This window comes from Podarcis tiliguerta (genome assembly GCF_965153285.1).
Source record: "Podarcis tiliguerta genome assembly, chromosome: 10".
Taxonomy (NCBI): domain Eukaryota; kingdom Metazoa; phylum Chordata; class Lepidosauria; order Squamata; family Lacertidae; genus Podarcis; species Podarcis tiliguerta.
The window spans coordinates 22,718,247-22,737,457 of NC_139543.1; the positions used below are offsets into that span (position 1 = coordinate 22,718,247).

A 19,211-nucleotide genomic window follows, 5' to 3' on the forward strand; every position below is an offset into this window, starting at 1 on the left:
CTGTGGCATCGACTCTATTTCAGGGGGCTGCGGCTGGCTGGGACTACCACAGACTGCACCAAGGACATAGAACATGTAGCACCTCTGTCTTTTCAGGATTCAGCTTCAATTTACTTGCACACATCCAGTGGATTTATGTAATGTAACAAACTTTTCATATATTGTGCTGAATTGTAAGACATTTCTGGGTGCTTGTTAAATTATTGTGTGCTTTCTGATGTGTAATATATGCAATTCATCTAATAAATATATTAATCTTATTTTAAGACTGGTACTAATATCTCAAACTATACTGTAATAAACTGTATGATATTGTAGTGGTCATAGTAAATTAAGTAAACAGCTGATATTCAAACTCCAATAGAACATAACAGACATGCAAAAGAAAAATCTAAATCATTGAGTCCCTCCCCCACAATGGGCATATCAAGTATTTAATGTGATACTACAATTGATCCTAGTCTGTAGGCTGAAAACTACTAATGTGATACAACAAAGGAACCTATAATAAGTGAACATTTTTATACAAGTCCTGAAATCCAGAACGGGGGAATTACCTGCCATTCTGGCATATAATTTTGAAGAATGCCTAAGCCATTAACCCAGTTGCATGCCTAACAATAAGCACTAATTTATGCAAGACATAACAGCAGCATCTCTCAACAATCCAAAATTGAAAGAGTGGCGGACCATTTTTGGAGACATGCAATGAAACGCATGTTGTAATATGTATAAATGACATGAATGTAACTATTTTCAGCTGAGGTAATAATGTTCTTATATTCGCAGTTAGCAACCCCATCTATGAAATAAGGTGAAAACACTTTCATCTTATTTATGGTTTAATATTTAGGTATATTTAGAATATTATCTAATTATATATATTTCACCATTATGCCATCTAGAATAAAACAATTTATTTAGTATACAAGAATAAACTATAAAGCTCTATTAGGTTTTTGCCTTGCCTTCTCCCAAGCCTCAGAAGTGGTTTACACAGGCCTCAAGATATTGCCGCACCCCACTATTATATTAAAACTGCAATTTCTTTCACCTGATTAATCCATTCCCATCCAGCATAAGCCAACTCTAACAAAAGGGTATCACTTCTCAGGATCAGAAACTGTACAAGCTGTCTAGAAGGAGGGAACTCCTTTGTTTTATTGAGATAGACCCAGTGAACGTCTCTCATGATTCAAGTTTGACACACACATAAACAAAAAGTAAGCACAAGTCAGTTACTTCAATGGGAAAGGAGAAGCCCTATCCCAAACACCTGAAATCTAGTGTCTTTGAACAGATCATGTTAGGCAAAACACAGGTGTAAAGTGTTCCAAGACATTCACCTCTTTTAGGATAGGATCCCCTACATTTTGCTTCTAAAGTTTCTAAAGGGTCAATATAGAAAAGCTGTATTGGTTCAGCCTCAAACTCTGTTAGTATCTCATCAGATTCTGAAATTGTCAGAGTAAATTGTTCAAGAGGTCTAGTGGCCCACCAATGCATTAGACTTGGAGTCTGAACTGGTATTCCCTGAATATATCCCTGAAGAAATTGGAAGAGGCTAATGAGTTATCAGAGTGCTGAACCTTGTGACGGGGGAATGGAGAAGGAGAAGGAGAGAGAAAGACCTTAAGCAGCCCAAATGCAGTTCTCCAATGAGGTCTCCTGTGGAAAAAGCAGAGAGAACATAAACGGAAGCTAATAAATTGCACCACAGTCTGAGGGTTCAAGCTGAAGAGCCACCCTTTAATTTGATCTGGGACGTTTTCAGCACAGACTTTTTTGGGGGAGGGTGTCGGAAGGCAAAAACACATTCAATGCCTGGATTAATTTTGGGAGAGGGGACTCTAACAATTTTTGGGTGGGGTGGTTTTAGCTTTAAGGAGGGTGGTTTTATCTTCCTTTTCCTGCCACTACAGCATTCTCTTTGTAATTTTGGACAGAATGCTCCTTGGGATGGTAACTGGCAGAGTCAATGTATTTTTAAAAATGAAAAAAGAGGTGGGGAAGCAAGCCATGAGCTGTCCCACCACAAAAATATGAAACATTTTGCCTCAAGCAATGTTCATGGTCTCCATTTTGGGGTTCACTCAAAATCCTCTCGGATTGGATGCATCCTACAATGGCCCCAAAGATCTCAAGACCTACTTCAAGCATGTTATACCTGTTTGGGGGAAGATTTGCCTTCATGTAAAATTTCTCAGATGCTTTGCTTGTGTAGGAATTTCTACATTTATCTTTGCTTTAGGGATAATTCTGACACAACTCTAATGGTAAAATAGAGAAAACGAACTGTACTTATGAAGCAGTAGAGGAATTGCTAGTCAATCTCGCAGTCCACAATGCAACTGAGCCAGAGTTCCTAACTGAAAAAAGCTATGAGCATCCAGAAACAGAAAATTGTAACATGGATACCACCCTGATTAGGACCTAGAACAAATGTAAAGTGATAGCCAAGCCTGACAAGCACAACTTTTGAGCATTCTTAGTAGCTACTGATTTGAATACAAGTAGACAGACATAAATTCTAAGAAAAGTTCTACTTCGCACTATGCAAAATTAACTTAAGAGAATTTGCTGTCCCAAGAGGTAGTGATGACAACTAGTTCAGATGGCTTTAAAGGGGGCTAGACCAATTCATAGAGCATAGGCTTGTCAGTCCCTATTAGTTGTAATAGCTAAATGGAGGAGGGCTACTGGCTTCATGCCCTGTCAATGGCATCTGCTCGGCCACCAGTGGCTAGATGTGAAATTAGATGGACTTTTGGTCAGATCCAGCAGGGCCCTTCTTAGGTTCTTAACATCTATTTAAAAATAAAAGTATGTGTCTTCCCAAACTACAAAGCAATACCGACTTTGTTCTTACACAATTTCAAAGACCTGACACCGCTTTTTTGGGAATCATAGAGAAAAACAGAATAATATGCCCAAGCTGGATAGTATATTTCTCTTAGGAATAAAGATGGGCTGTAGCAGAACACCTTTGCAAGAAAGATTGTCTTTTAACAAAATATTGCATGAAACACCAGTTTTTACACACTCTATATGCATCTGCATGGCAGGTGGTGCACTGGGATAGACATATTGGACAGGAAATGAGGATAAGATAAAATTCATTGAGTAAATGGCTTAGAAGCTTCAAAGCATACCTCTTCCTCAAGTGTTCTGTCTATATAACAAGTCTAAAAATAAAGAATACCAGGACTACATTATTCAAGGAAGAAACGATAGCATCTGCCTTCTGCAGCTTACATTAAAATGAGGACCTAAAGCAAAATTTACATTTGCAGTGTCACATCACTGAAAAAAATTAAGCTTTCTGGTTCTTTAGAAACTCTTCTTTTTAGCTATATTTTACTAGGACTGAGCTGAATTTTTATCAGTTTCAAATTTTGCATTTTTGAAATGATTTATAAGGGAGAAATGTGGTGCAATCTACTCAGAAGGAAGTCACATTGAGTTCAATGATACTTAATCCTAGGTAAGAGCATGTGCAGCCCAAAAAGATGAATTCAAACTGGGATAAATAAAGAACAGTAAAGATTATGATAGTAATAGAAATAATGTCTAAAAAGGAAGATGCATTAACTGATCCTATTTATTTAGTCTCATGAGCAGGGGAAAAAGCTGAATAAATACATAAAGTTTCCATAAAACTACAAGAATGAAAACTAATTGCTACAAACTGTTCATTCAGAAAAGTAGGACAGGTATCATAGGACAGACAATGGACTCCCAAATTTGTTGGTTTACTATTCTAAAAAAGTCTAATTAAAACAGCGAAGAACTCTGCTGGTTTCAAAAGAGATTTTGATCTTTTTAATGTTATTTCTAAAGCCTGAGTTACAGTCTGTAATGGCCAGGGGAGGTTACTGCTATGTACATCATGGGACACTATGCTGGCAAAGTTCAGCCTTTTAAAATCCAATTTATTACAATAGAAGCGATATAATAACCATGTGCTTAACTCAGTGAGACTTAAATATAGTTTTTGTGTTTCTTTTGTTTTTAACAATTTCCAGAGGGAAGGCCAAAATGATCTTTTGTTGTTACTTTAAGTATTACAAGCTGTCTCAAGGATTACAGATGGGACAGTTAATGAATTAAGACTCACAAGAAAACATGAAACAGTGAAAGTAGAAGCTGGAACCTCAGGTGTACTTGCACAATACACACAAAACACAGAATTGTAGAGTTGGAAGGGACCACAATGATCAACTAGTCGGGCCCCCTGCGATACAGGAAGCTTTTGCCCGACGCGGGACTTGAACCCACGACCCTGAGGTTAAGAGTCTCATCCTTTACTGACTGAGATTTCCCAGATATGCCGACTGTGTAAACAGGCATCAGAACTGCCGTCAATATGGACTGCAAAAGAGAATCAGTGTAAGAATTTAAGAATAGGAGTGAGATAGCCATAAGAATTGGTGCCATTACCTGCTGGTGAATCTGAGGACATGGCTTGCTAGTTGCTCCTGCAGAGAATCATAAAGGTGCTGTGAACATTCTCACTGTGAGGGCTACACATCTTCTCCGATGCTGAAACTGCCTTTACTGGACTAGGAGCTGGTAACTACAGGCTACTTCATTTACAACATAACAATGACAAAGTAGGCTACCATTTGGTCTTCCTGCATTGTGAGGCCACAACCTGAGAATGTTATGCTTATCCCATGGGTAGAAGAATCTAGGGATTAAGTATGTACACATCTACAAAGCTGATGTATCACATATATGTGTCATAAGGCTAAGAAAGCTTTTCATTCTTCCCATCTTCTTCCCCTTTAGTCTTCCTTCAGAATATTTAGTTCTTTGAATATACAGTGGTACCTTGGGTTAAGAACTTAATTCGTTCTGGAGGTCCGTTCTTAACCTGAAACTGTTCTTAACCTGAAGCACCACTTTAGTTATAGGGCATCCTGCTGCTGCTGCTGCGCCGCCGGAGCATGATTTCTGTTCTCATCCTGAAGCAAAGTTCTTAACCCAAAGTACTATTTCTGGGTTAGCAGAGTCTGTAACCTGAAGCGTCTGTAACCTGAAGCATTTCTTCCAACCTTGGTAAGATTCCAGCCTTTTCTCCTGCAACAGCTTCTGGTAAAGGGGTCTGAACTCTCTCTCCTCACAATACATACTAAAATGGTAGGTGCAATGTTTCTCAGTTAGTAAGGCAAATCCACTGAGTGCAGAAGGTCCAAAGTTCAATGCCCAGCATCTCCAGGCTGGGATAGCCCCATCTGAAATTGGGTAAGTCACTGCCAGTCAATACTCCAGCCTTTCCCAACCTAGTGTAGTTGCAACAACTTCTGGAAGGCAACTGCCATCTTCTGTGCAGCTGTAACTGATGGGAATTGGAGTTCAGCAACATCTGAAGGGCTCCCGGTTGGAGATGACTGCAGTAGACAATACAGAGCTAGATAGACTAACAGTTTAACTCGGGGGTCGGCAAGGTTTATCTTGCCTGGGCCACATTGGTCCCGCGGAGATCCCTCTGTGGGACGGATCGCTCATGTGTGTGAGCGCGTACACAGACACGATTTTCGGCGCTGCGGAAGCGAGTCCCCGCACCATGCCGGTTTAGCGCAGCACACGAGCGGCCATCTCAGTTTGGGGGCGGCTCGTGGGCTGGTCAAATGACCTCTGCAGGCTGCTTCCGGCCCATGGGCCTTTGGTTGCTGACCCCTGGTTTAACTCCAATGGGGCAGGAGTTTCCTCTGCTCCTTACAGGTTCTAAGCTGCGCTTCTACAGGGCTAAATACAAATATTGCCAACTTTATTTACTACACTGATAATGATATTTACTCTGCACAGTTTGCCAGGCACTGGATTCTACAATTGATTCCACTTAGCAAAACTGCACGATAATGAGCATAAAATGTCACGATTGCACTGATGAAGGGGTTGGGGCAAGTAATGGAGAGACAATAATTAAAAATTAAACAAAGCAATTATTATGCCTTTGAGCTTGAAAAACTAACATACTCCACTAATATTTTAAAAATTGGTGTAGCATTCTTGCCCTTGGGTCCAAACAAATGTGTCTATTCCACTGATTTCAGTGTAATGTTCACTTCTGAAAAAACTAGCAAAGATTAGCTAATATGTATAATTAAACTAGGTTCTCTTTCCAGTATAATCAAAACTAATTATTAAGTATCCAGTTTTGTTTTTCTTTTGCAACACAAACATCTGTTGAATCTTTTAGTATACTCAACACAAACCAAGATTAATGAGGCCTCTAGTATCAAACATTTCAAGATTCAAAACGTATGAATGGCAAAGTCTCAACTGACAAAAGTTTGAATTGCTACACTGTAACTTTGTTGAGCTGAAATACTGAAGAAACCCATCCATTCCTATTTTATATTTAAAAAAACTGTGGATAGGTGACCAAATCCAAATTTACATTTTGGAACAATATGACCAAAACAGAGCAATAACCACAGAATGTATTTAGCAAAAAAATGCAGAGAATTCAAAACGCATATTCCATTCATCTCCCCAAACAAATCACAGACTGTACTTCAAATGCATTGCAGGACTATTAGGTAATCCTTCTTTGTTTAGATTCAGTAGGGTTCAGTGACAAACATTCATCTTCCTTTTCCCTGCAAGTTTTCATTCCTCAGTTAAGAACTCATTCTGTTTCAATTGCAAATATTTTTTCCTGTAAAAGTTAGTGAAACAATTGCATTAAACTTGCAATGCAAAAATTACCCTGCAATTAAGCAAACTTTTAGAAGATTTTAATCCATTTCTTCTATGTTTAGATTATAGACACAAAAGAACATTTACATTTGTAAGATAGGTTAATGAAGTCAATTGCAAAGCTTTTGAAATGAATCAATTCTTATATTACATTTTTTTGTTTTTAAAAAAATAAGTTTTAAAAAATATAACATTGTTGACATTACACTGAAAAAAGGATTTTTTGCAGGGAGGGGAAAGAGATTTTGCACATACACATACCACACAAGCACACCTCTCTGAAAAAAACGGGCACATTTAAAGATCTGTATGTAACTGTTTTCCGTGCCAATGTGCACATACTTTCCACTATGATTTTTATTCTTATTTAAACAGGTGAAAGCAATTAGATTGAAAATGATTGCGTAGAAAATGGCCCTGCTTGTGAAAGAGAAAATATAGACTCTATAAATACTAAAATGAAAAAGAAATAAGACGAGAGCTATCTGTTTGCTATCACCACATAGGTGACAACTATGACGAAAAAAGGACGTGGGTGGCGCTGTGGGTTAAACCACTGAGTCTCTTGGGCTTGCCGATCAGAAGCTCGGCGGTTCGAATCCGAGCGACTGAGTTAGCTCCCGTTGCTCGGTCCCTGCTCCTGCCAACCTAGCAGTTCAAAAGGATGTCAAAATGCAAGTAGATAAATAGGTACCACTTAGGTAAACGGAAGGTAAACAGCGTTTCTGTGCACTGCTCTGGTTCACCAGAAGCTACTTAGTCATGCTGGCCAGAGGACCTGGAAGCTGAACGCCGGCACCCTCGGCCAATAAAGCAAGATAAACCCCAGAGTCGTCCGCAACTGGACCTAATGGTCAGGCGTCCCTTTACCTTTACCTACAAAAAACACACACAAAAAAAACACACCAACCAACCAACCAAATTCAAATGAAATACAAACTCTGGGAATAGTTAGATCAATTGTGACATAGCATATAAATCAGGTGATCCACAATTAGTAGTTACTAATGACCAAGGATTAACCTAACAGCTGGATGCTTAGAACGGGGAGGAGTTACCAATGTTGTGATGTCACAAATTATGGAAGTTCTCTATTCTTGTTGCACACTCATTACAGGCAGACAAGCCACTGCACATATTTAGACAAAGGTATTCAATGTGTTTGAGAGATATCCCAGGTTCAATCACTTATAGGACAAGTGAGCAGGTAATGAGAAAGACCTCTGCCTGGGACTCCGGAGTGACTCTGTCAATCAGAGTAGACTAGGGATCACCAACCTTCTGGGGCCTGTTAAGCACATCTGGAACATCTGGGTGTGTGGTGGGTACTCTCTCCCTGGATTTGTGTCCTCACTCCAAGACAGAAAAAGTAAAATTGAATATGGGTGTGTGCGCGCACACACACAAAATTAAAACTGATCTTTATAATTTGTTAGATTTTACATCCCCCAGAAAAATCAAATTAAAGCTTAGATTGGTGGACTGCAAAGTAAAAAAACAAAAAACCTCAGGTCTAGATATTTCCGGCAGCTCAAAAACACCAATCCAACGCCGTGTATATTAAGCAAAATTGTGTTTGAAATGAAATTACACTGGTGAATTTCCAAAAGGGCTCCCCCCCCCATGTAAACTTAAACTTGGAAAAAATGAGAAAATAAGAGAAACTGCACCTGATAGATTTACCTAACCATCCTTTCTCATGAGACAATCAATACTGGTGCTGAGTTACATAAAGTAGATTCCTATTAGAAAAATAAGTTTAAAACGACCGCCGCTTCATAAAACTAAGATCTGCGTATGTGCAGATTAAGTTGGTTGAAAGATACAAACACCCTTTGGGGTTTCTTGTCCCTAGGTTAATCTATAATCTCTTGGTGTGCATGCCACATGTGTTATGTGTGTATTTTGCCATTTTAAGTTGAAAGATGTTTACACTGTAAAACATACCAGAGGGACATTTTAATTATAACATACCCCATTATTTTATATTTTGCTGCAAATACGATGAAGTCACCCATTGTACCTCTCTGTATTACCTTACCATAAATGATGGATATGGTTGATGTATAAAGGGGGAACATATGCACCACCTCGAGTCCAAACAATTTTTTCCAAGCTATTGCTCTCAGAAGGTAAGACAGCACCATATCCATGCTCATCTTTAAACACCTCAAAAAATTTAGCCCAAAAACCTTTGGTGACACACACTATTTTTTCTACTGCTTTTTTTTTTTTTTTTTTAAAAAAAGCTCTCAAATGAGATTTTTGAATTTGGGGGACTTTGAAATTTGCCCAGGGAAAATCAGAAGGAAATTATCAAAAATAGGCAGGTATGTACATGTCCTATTGGATCACAATCTACAGCTGTTTCCTCCTCACCCCAGGAAGAGCAACTTACAATCGTGTTCTCCGTGCTTGCCCTTGTGAGTGTTCTATTGCCATCCCATGAGCTTGGCAAGGTCCATCCTTTCTCCCAACCTTGGAGCTGGAGAATGGGGCTAGTTGCTGCTGCTGCATTGTCAAGGTACAATGCACAGTACCTTGTACAGGTGTACAGTGGCAGAACAAGCCTTATTCTCATCTCCAGAGTTGGATCGTGGGGCAGGGAATGTCCTTCTAGTTGAGCACAACTCCGAGAGCAATCCCTCCTCACCCTCTCCAGTGAGGGAAGGGCCTTTGGTGGAGAAATACAAATTGTCATCACATACTGAAATAAAGGGATAATCCTAACTTTTAAGGGACACATGACCGATTGATAGAGTTTGCTTTTTTTTTTTATTTAAATGCCATGTTTAGTGCTGAAACATATTTTCATTAGACGTGAAACCTAGCAAGTAAAGTAAATCCATCTAACATTCAAATGACACTACTCAAAAGCTTTAGAAACCTTAATAAAAATGAATATGTTTTTGATAGATTTTTGCCTGGATCTAAAGATTTACCCTTCCCCGCAAGCCTATCGGCCTGCTGTCCTGAACTGCCTCCTGACCTTCATGGAAGATGGTTAGGGTGGGAGGAAGTTGTGGTAGAAAGAAGGTAAATTGACATTCCCTGTCCATATACAGGAGTATGTACACAAATTTTGAAATCAAGCTTTCTATTTTATATAACCAGCAGAAAAATGCTACTAAACATCTGTACTAAAGTTAAATTACATTTAATTACAAAATTTAAAATCTAATACTTATATTTCAGGTTCGTGGAATTACAATACGGCAGGAACGCAAGAAATCATTAAAATTAAGCATACAGTGAAGAAGAATAGAACTTAAAAACAGCAGAAGACCCCACATTTCAGTGCTGCCAAATTAACTAGTGGACAGCAAAGGATATAATATATTAATGCCCTAGTCCTTGATGGACACTGCCAACACATCAGTAAGCTGATTTTTTTCTTTCTTTTTCGTGTTACCTACAAGAACCACATCAATCCCCAAAGGTTTCCCTTAGTACCTTCGTAAATAGATTAATTTTATATTAAGCTTTCAAGGTCAACAGCCCTGGGGTTTTATAGATGTGGTCAGAGAGGCTGAATGAATTCTAAAAAGTCAAATGATTTTAAATAAAATAACATACAGATGGAATATCTCAGAAGTATGTCTGTGTTTGCACATATTTGCATTTACACATACCGTATCACAAGCTTATTGATACCTCTAAAATGAGATTATGGAGTCTCCATAACATTGATAGCTCCTAATACTTCCAGAGCAGTTTGGTTGTCATCAGATTGGTCTCAAGGAATGGCAAGAGAATAAGTATAATTATGTCCCCTAGGACAAATCAGGTACTTAAGAAAGCTGCAACTATTGAATAAAAAGTTCCTTTGGGGAACCTTTTGGGAAAAGGAAACTTTCACACCTCAGAAGTATAGGGGAAAGTTCCCATTAGTATTAAGAAGAACTTTTTTCTCCACTTTATCCACACCTTGACACCAAGCCTACCTCATCTTGAGGGTAGAAGTCAGTGGTTGTGACTGTCGTAGAATTAAGTAATTGAGTTTCTTCTCTAAGCTGTGCTAACATTTTCTACCTGCTCTTTGTGAGCTTTTGTCTTCCCTTTGGTTGTAGCCCAGCATGTTTTAAACCTTTCATTTTGGCCTCTAAGTGACCTATCGCATGACCAAAAGGCCCATGATCTCACACAATACTTCTGAGACCAATCAGGGTTATGTTTCCTGCTACACCTGTATAAAAGGTTATCAATTAACCATATGAACCTTTAGAATCCAATTAGGAGGAATTTTGCATAGTCCAACTGGAGTATTGTTACAATATTGATTTTAAAATTATTTTCCCTGTACTGAAATATGACTATTTCCCCCCACAAATAAAGCCTCAACAACCCCCCCCTCTCTCTCACACACACACTAGGTTTCTTTAGGTGCACAAAACACTTTCTAACTGCTAGAAACAGCGTCTCTCTGGAAAAGTTCTTTACCTTTGTATCTTTGTCTATGCATTAAACTCTTCACATCCATTAATTTGAACAACTATATATAGATTTGCTTTTTTTTAATTAGTAAGTGGTGAGATAATGCTTATGTTGTTATTCTCCAAAAGGAACAGGAACACTGGGCCGAAGTGCTTTTTTTTAAAGTGTAACATTGCCATGGCTATCCATGTGTGGAAAATCTGAAACAATAGATTGTCCACACTTTTAACCAACCAAGGAGGTTAAGCAGATGAGTGAGTTCAGCAGCAGGGCATGGAAGCCAGGGAAGGATATTCTGCCCTTCCTCTTTGTGATCTAACAAATCCCATGTTTCCAAGGAACTAACTCAATAAATTACAAGAGGTTGTGGGTGGGTGCTCAGCACAACGAGTGCCTTGTCTTGAGGGAATAAGTTTATTCGCTTGAGGCCAAGGTAGCTGACCTAGAGGAGGTTGGTGGGAAAGACCTTCAGGTACACGGTAACTGCAGCCCACTCCAAGGAAGAACCTCCCCTACTGTTATAAAAAACAAGTGTTTGGGAGAAGGAGGGTATCCCTTTGAGGAATAAGAAATGATCCCTCAGAAGAAACCCATTCCTTGGGCAATGTGTGGTCGGTCAACCCCTTGTCCAAAAAATACCGTATTTTTCGCTCTATAACACGCACCCGACCATAACACACACGTAGTTTTTAGAGGAGGAAAATCCGTAGGCATCAGGTGGACAAAAAAATCTTTATTTAAGAAAAAAAAACCCCACAGACTGTCCTATCACAGACCTCCCAATTCTTGGTTTAGCCTTTAGGACCAACATATATTACAAGTATTATACCCCTCTTTCATCTGCTAGCCAGCTAAAATAAGAAAAGGAAGAAAGAGGACTGCTTCAGCATTATTTACTTTTCAAAAAATTACTATAGTTTTCTTTATCTTTACATGCTGCTACATGAGCTCGCTTGCTCAGTGTATAGCTTTTAACTGCCTGCTGTGCTCACTATATTGTGCTCACTTGTGATAAATTATATGATGGGAATTATATACTTGGGAGGGATGTTTAGCATGATCACTTTTAGTTGCTACTTTTTTGTGTTTAAATGTTTGTTTATGGTACTATGAAAGTTACCTTGAGATGCATAAAGTGATAATAATATACTTATAGTTCACAATCTGAGGAAACAAAAATAAGTAGTGTTTGGAGCTTTACAATCCAACTAGAACCAAATGTGTCCAAACTAGTAAATTCAGATCAAGTAAACAGCTTCTCTTAATTAAAAGTGACAATACAAATGTGGTTGGATCCTAGTGTACTTATGTTTAGCGTATGCCCACTGAGATCACACCAATTTCAATGGGTTTACTCTAAAGCAGTGGTTCTCAAACTTTTTTCTCTGGGCTACAATTTCAAAATAAAAATGTGCTTGCCTCACACCAATATTTTTATTGATAAGAAATACATCGGAAAACAAAAAGAAACATCTCCTAGCAGTGCTTGATTTATAACATAGAACACAAGTACTTTATAATATGAACATGGGACATCTAGAAAGTATAAAATGATGCATCGACACAGTGCTATTTTTCTAGAGGTGCCGGAACTCAGCATGTACACCTCCCTCGTTCTCTTCGAATGGCAATGGCACCCACCTGAGAGGTGACAGAACCCTCCTGAGAGGTGCTGGAACCCACATGAGAGGTGCTGGAACTGAATTCCATCAAGTTCCATCTGATAAAAAGCCCTGCAACTACATTAAGAATTGGGATCGTTCCCAAAATATAATTATAAATTAGCCTCTTACATGCGTACCTTAGTATACCTTGGATACCTTATGTATACAAACACAAAGAGAGGTGTGAGCTTACTTTTGCTGGGTAATCTCATTTATGATCTAATTTGAGACAAACTCTCATCAACACAAAGAAGTCTTTCTCTTTTCTGATCTCTCATATTTGTCAGAGTTGAAAAACCCTGTTCACAACAATATGTCATGGAGAACTACAGAAGAATAGTCAATGCTATTCTCCAGCACTTTGTTTGAACGGCAGTTCTGGATCACAAGTAGCATTTTCCTCAGTACAAGTTGATGATCTTGCTCTCATTTTGAAAATATATCCATCCATATTCTGCACACACACACACACACATATATATACACACATACATACAAACACACACTATACTATACTATACTATACTATACTAAGGTAAAGGACCCCTGGACGGTTGAGTCCAGTCAAAGGCAACTATGGGTTGCGGCACTCATCTTGCTTGACGCCGAGGGAGCCTGTGTTTGTCCACAAACAGAATTCTAGGTCATGTGGCCAGCATGACTAAACTGCTTCTGGCGCAACGGAAGCCAGAGCGCACGGAAACACCTTTTACCTTCCCACCACAGCAGTACCGATTTATCTACTTGCGTTGGTATGCTTTCAAACTTCTAGGTTGACAGAAGCTGGAACAGAGCAACGGGAGCTCACCCCATACCACAAATTCAAACTGCCAACCTTCTGATCAGCAAACCCAAGAGGCTCAGTGGTTTAGAGCACAGTGCCACTCGCGTCCCTTCTGATACTATACTATACTATACTATACTATACTATAATGCACTATACTGAAATGTTTTAATGTTTCTTTGATTGTCCTTGAATCTTCTTGCCACACTTAATATCATCCCCTCCTACCACACCAGTGTAGTATACCACAACCTTTGAGAACCAAACTCTAGAGGATGAGTAAGTTTGGATCCAGTCCACTGAGGGGTTTTTTTAAAAAAAAATGATTATAAGATCTTGTTTGGCTTGGCTCATCTGCATTTCTGTCAGGAGTTTTCCGATGAACAATTTTGTTTATTCAAATGGTGATGCAACTTTGCCATGCATGCTGCTTTTCTCACCTGGAACAACTTGCTTATATGCACTTTTCGTTCCCACTTTCTACTTTTGAATCTGCACTGATTTAGCTCCACCACTGTCCAGCTGGCCTTGTCAGTAGAATGCCAGAATAAATAACACTGTCCTACTTACTCATGAAAATCAATGTCCTTATTTTCTTCCTCTAAATGTTGGAGCATGTGAATAGATAATGCTCCCAATAGCATTATCACACAGAGGCCAGCGAAAAGTATCCCAAATTCCTGGCAAGTTCTGGAAAAAAATGGTTGTCACATATATAGACACATGACATACAGACAAGAAGTCCTGCTCCATCTGTGCAAATCCCTGCATGCAGTTTTCCTTGTAGCCAAAGTCTTATATTCTGATTCTCTTGAAGTGGCATGGTTTAGTAAGGTGAATATACGCCTCTGTCCCATAAATCTGCCACATAAATTTAAATTTTTGATGGCGTTTTAAGATTAGGCACATTTTTTAAAAAAAGGAATAAACAAATTTGCAGTAGGAAGGGTTTTTGTTTTTTCACTCCAGCATTTTTAAAACTTCAGAAATGCTAGCTTACCAGACACTGGAAACAAATTTTGTTTCCATAAAATGCATTACTCATCTTTATATGAATCAAGACTATTGTGAACATTTTTTTCTAGTCTACAGTAGTTCCGTTTCCATACGATGTAATGTACAGATATGCCTTCGTCTGAGCAACTGAACTTTTCACACCCTCAAAACCCACAAAATCAGATGGTCTGTGGTTTTTGCAGCTGGTGCGCTGTACTCATATAGGGCAGTGTCATATGAAAAATATTTCACTTCCTAAGCCCCAAACAAAGTCAGTCATTAATGAAGTGCAGGCAGTACAATGAGATCATATAAAGTATAGATTTCAACAACTACAGTAGAAATACTTTACAAGAACAGTGAACAAAAACACACATCAAATTCTCTCTGCCAGAAAATGAACTACGGAGCAACGATGTCTTTTTGGATTTAGCATTTGCTTTGAAAATAAGTAACCACTATCCAGAATACAGAACTTTAGTGAAAGTGTCAGCAGACTAAACAAATCACAGCTTGGCACAGGAAAAACAATAAATAACTTCAGACATCCTCTTTACATTAGAGGATGTCTTACCCTAATAGGAAAATATCAAGCCGCACAATGATTTCCTAGTGCTACATGTGAAATCTGCTTACTTAACGAAGTTATCTGTCACAAACCAAATACATATATTAAAAAAAACTAAGTTCAGAGCAGAGGTTTGTCAATTTCCATTGTTGTTTTTACATAAACTAAGCAACTTAACAATATTGCAAACTCTTGGACTTTCTTAGCATTTACACTTCACATTTATCATTGTCACATTTACCTTTGCCATTGCCATTCATATTATTTATTGCAAAATCTAAGGCTGAACATTTTCCCCAAGAGCTCCCACTTCCCCCAAAACATCTAATAGCACAATTCCACAAAGTAAGAGAAAGCGTTGGCGTTAATGATACATCAGCGTTCCTAACTTTCAATGAAACTGAGTCCAATGGGTATGCTGCAAAACAAAACTCTGCAAAGCCAATCCAAATTTAGAATCTGATATGACACACAGAGGCTTAATTTGGAAACTGTACGAAACCATGATTTGAAGCTGTGATTTAAATCAGGAATGTAAACTGTAGTACTAAGCATATTTGCCCAATTTGGCACCTTGGTAAACTATTTTATCTATTTCTGGTCTTCCACACATATGTCTGAAGGCAATGTACAAAGGACAACAAAAGCAGCTTCAAATAATTTTTTTTAAAGCACAAGAAAAAAAAATTAAAAAAAAACAATGCAAAGTGCGCTATGCTTAGAGCAAGACTGAAGTGAAAGGAGACACTAAACACACAACAGGAGAGTACATTTGAGTATACAACACATTCCTGATCCTCCCAGTGGATTTGGAAGATCATCGGAATTGAGGCAGACACATTCACAGGTCTAGCAACATAACATAAGAATGACAGTATGTGTTGTTTCTTCCTCCATTGATAACATTTTTGAAACTCATTTTAACCTTCTATGTGCATGTTACATACTCTGAATTGGGAACATCTGTCATTTTTATTACATGAAGAAATAAAAGATCCAGAAATGAAGGTACTGTGATAAATTAGATAAACTCTAAACTGTTAAGTTTCATTTGCATTTCTGACTAGTGTCTAGCTCATCATCCCAAATGACAGCTTTATGCAACAGGATTTCCCAGCTTTAGAGAAAAATTGTCTATATCACAATTCCTTTTGCATTTTGTTTATGCCACCTTAGAAATACACTAAATCCTTCTGCATTCCAAATGCACCACGTTCTACTGCTTTGTTAACTATTTCACTATTAGAACGTCTGCACACACATTTACATCATGACTTACCTATTCCTGTCGTTCTTTCTTTTGGCCCATGCAATTTCATGCTGAGCAGAAAAAATAAAGCAACTTTAATATTCTGCTGCATTGCTTTCATCTGCTGCGCTGTGAATACGTCCACTCTAGCCAAGTATCACTTCTTTATATGTAAAGAGGTCATGCACACTCCTAATAGCTGCAGCTACTTAGATATTATCTAAGTTACTTTTTAGGCATGTAGGTTTTCAACACACAAAACAGGAGGGCCAAGTTTGTCAGCAGTAACTAACCTAGATTCTTCCTTCTAACTGTCCTTGCTTCATCATTCCAAATGAAGGAACGCAGCACAAAAGGAATTCAATATTTCTGTGGTAAAGGAATGCAACTTATCACAGAAGGATAATGGGCAGAATCAAATGCCACTCTGGCATTTTTGTGGACAGAAGTAACTACTCCCCAGGATACAAGAATCCGTGGTGTTTACCAAAGTTCAAAAGGGGAGTGATAACAGAATTTATTATTGAATGAACTGAAATCCCAATCTTTAATGGTAAAACCCAATGACTGAAACACAATTCTCTTTTCTCTGGTTAAAGGTCCTTAGGAAGTCTAAAGCTGCCACCCTCAGTACACTTATTTAAGACTAAGAGCAAGGCTCCCTTAAACATAGTTGGACATTTCTGAATAAATATTTATAATGTTGGGATGTATAATCCAAGCTTATTTTGTCATTGAAAACTACTGGGCTTTCTGCAAAGTGCTTAAAGTAAGAAAACAACCTATCAGTGGCACATATTGAGTAAACCATGAGCTCAGCATTTCCAGGGATATATGCATCACTAAGGTCTCATTGACACACCACGGTAAGCCAAACCATAGCTTATCAAAGACACTGTGTTGCTTCTCCTCTCTTTTTTGCTTCCATGTCATGCCAAGCTAAACTAAGCTAGACTTGGCTTAGCATGTTACTCAAAACCTAGGTTCATGATTAGGCCATATCTTTTGATAACCAAGGTGGGACGCAGGTGGCGCTGTGGGTAAAACCTCAGTGCCTAGGACTTGCTGATCGCAAGGTCGGCGGTTCGAATCCCCGCGGCGGGGTGAGCTCCCGTCGTTCGGTCCCAGCTCCTGCCCACCTAGCAGTTCGAAAGCACCCCTAAGTGCAAGGAGATAAATAGGTACCGCTTTATAGCGGGAAGGTAAACGACGTTTCCGTGTGCGGCGCTGGTGCTGGCTCGCCAGAGCAGCTTAGTCATGCTGGCCACGCGACCCGGAAGTGTCTTCGGACAGCGCTGGCCCCTGGCCTCTTAAGCGAGATGAGCGCGCAACCCTAGAATCGGACACGACTGGCCCGTACGGGCAGGGGTACCTTTATCTTTACTTTGATAACCAAGAGCTGTAGCCTACAGCTCATGGTTAGTGAGGGCTTAAAGATTAAAATGATATGCTATACCAACCCTTGGTTAAGCTCAGTGCAGCAGAGGAGTAAAAAGGACCAGGCAGGAACAGAGTAGGTGCAAGCTGCTCTCTAGGAAGCCACACATACACATTGTACAGTAAGCCATAGTTTGGCTTACTGTGATGTGCAAACCAGATCTAAATGTTCTACAATATTCTAGCACAGGGATGGGGAACCTGTGGCCTTCCATATGTTGCTGGGACTCTAACTCCCATCATCCCTCACCATCAACCATCCTGGCTGAGGCTGATAGGAGTGAAGTCCAATCGGGGCGGGGGGGGCATTTCTCCAGCATTATATTCTTTAATATAGCATTATATTCATTAATATAACTTACAAAGATGTTGCTGTTTAGGAAGCTCCTCATATGAAACACAAAGCTTGACCCATCAGGAATGTACTTGTTCCAGTCCTCAATATTTTTGTGTCACCTCTAAATCAAACGTAATTATTATGAAAACCCCTTGATACACCGAAGTCTCTAATGGCATTTTTAAATATAAAATTTCATGGACACCAAGTAAACAGTAAATATCATGTAATAGTAATTGGAAGCTATCAAAATTGGCAAGAAGTGATGTACTGAAGTGTCAAAAAGTTTAGCGTTAGCACCAGCTTTATTTATCATCATTAATGCTCTGGAGAAGAAACTTAACAGCATATTAGCAAACTTCACAGATGGAACAAAATTGGAAAATTCTAATGATGCCTTAATAGCAATAAGTGATAGTCCAAAATACTGTCTCAAAGCAATTGAAAACCTTGAAAGAATCGATACAATAAAGAAACCTACGAAAGACTCTGAACAGACAATAAATGCTATTTTGCAATGTGATATTAGACCACAAAAAGGCCAGTGTAACTTTCAGTTATATCACAGACCAAGACAGTGACAAATCCAACTTTTAAAGTAGCTATGGTGAGACCACACTTGTAATGTTTAACTCCGAGCAATATCAGCACTAGAAAGCCGTCAACCAATTAAAGAAAGTGTCTAATGGAAATCAGAATTTCCTAGGTGTGGGTATGTTCATTCTATAGAACGCAAGGCAAGGACTGTCTATGTATCTTTCATATCTGAAATATGAAAACCATGATGTCAAACTCAACAGTTTAAAAAACAAAACAGAATCTGGAATGATAATATTCAACTATCTCCTATTTACTACATTATGCCTCATCCGTGGCTCATCACCAAAGGGCTGGACCTGAAAGGTCCCTTAATATGTATTTTATATATATAGTGCTACTAAAATTGTTCCTCCTCTATTTTGCCATTAATTGGAAGAGTAATACCCACTAGGCTTTCCAGCAGTCAGTTTCAATTTGAGAAAAAGGAAACAGAT

The 19,211-nt window shown here is 38.8% G+C and overlaps 1 protein-coding gene across 21 annotated transcripts in view; it reads right to left on the bottom strand.

The window, feature by feature from the left end:
• The window catches only part of FOXP2 (forkhead box P2), a 345,911-nt gene that overhangs the window by 218,426 nt on the left and 108,274 nt on the right, over positions 1 to 19,211 (bottom strand). The window contains exon 1 of one of the 21 annotated variants that reach the window (XR_014502098.1): positions 4,441 to 4,478. The exons of the other annotated variants lie outside the window; for them this stretch is intronic. The gene's annotated coding sequence lies outside the window, so the exon portion shown is untranslated. Of the gene's footprint in view, positions 1 to 4,440; positions 4,479 to 19,211 lie in introns of those variants that run through there. 21 annotated transcript variants of the gene reach the window in all.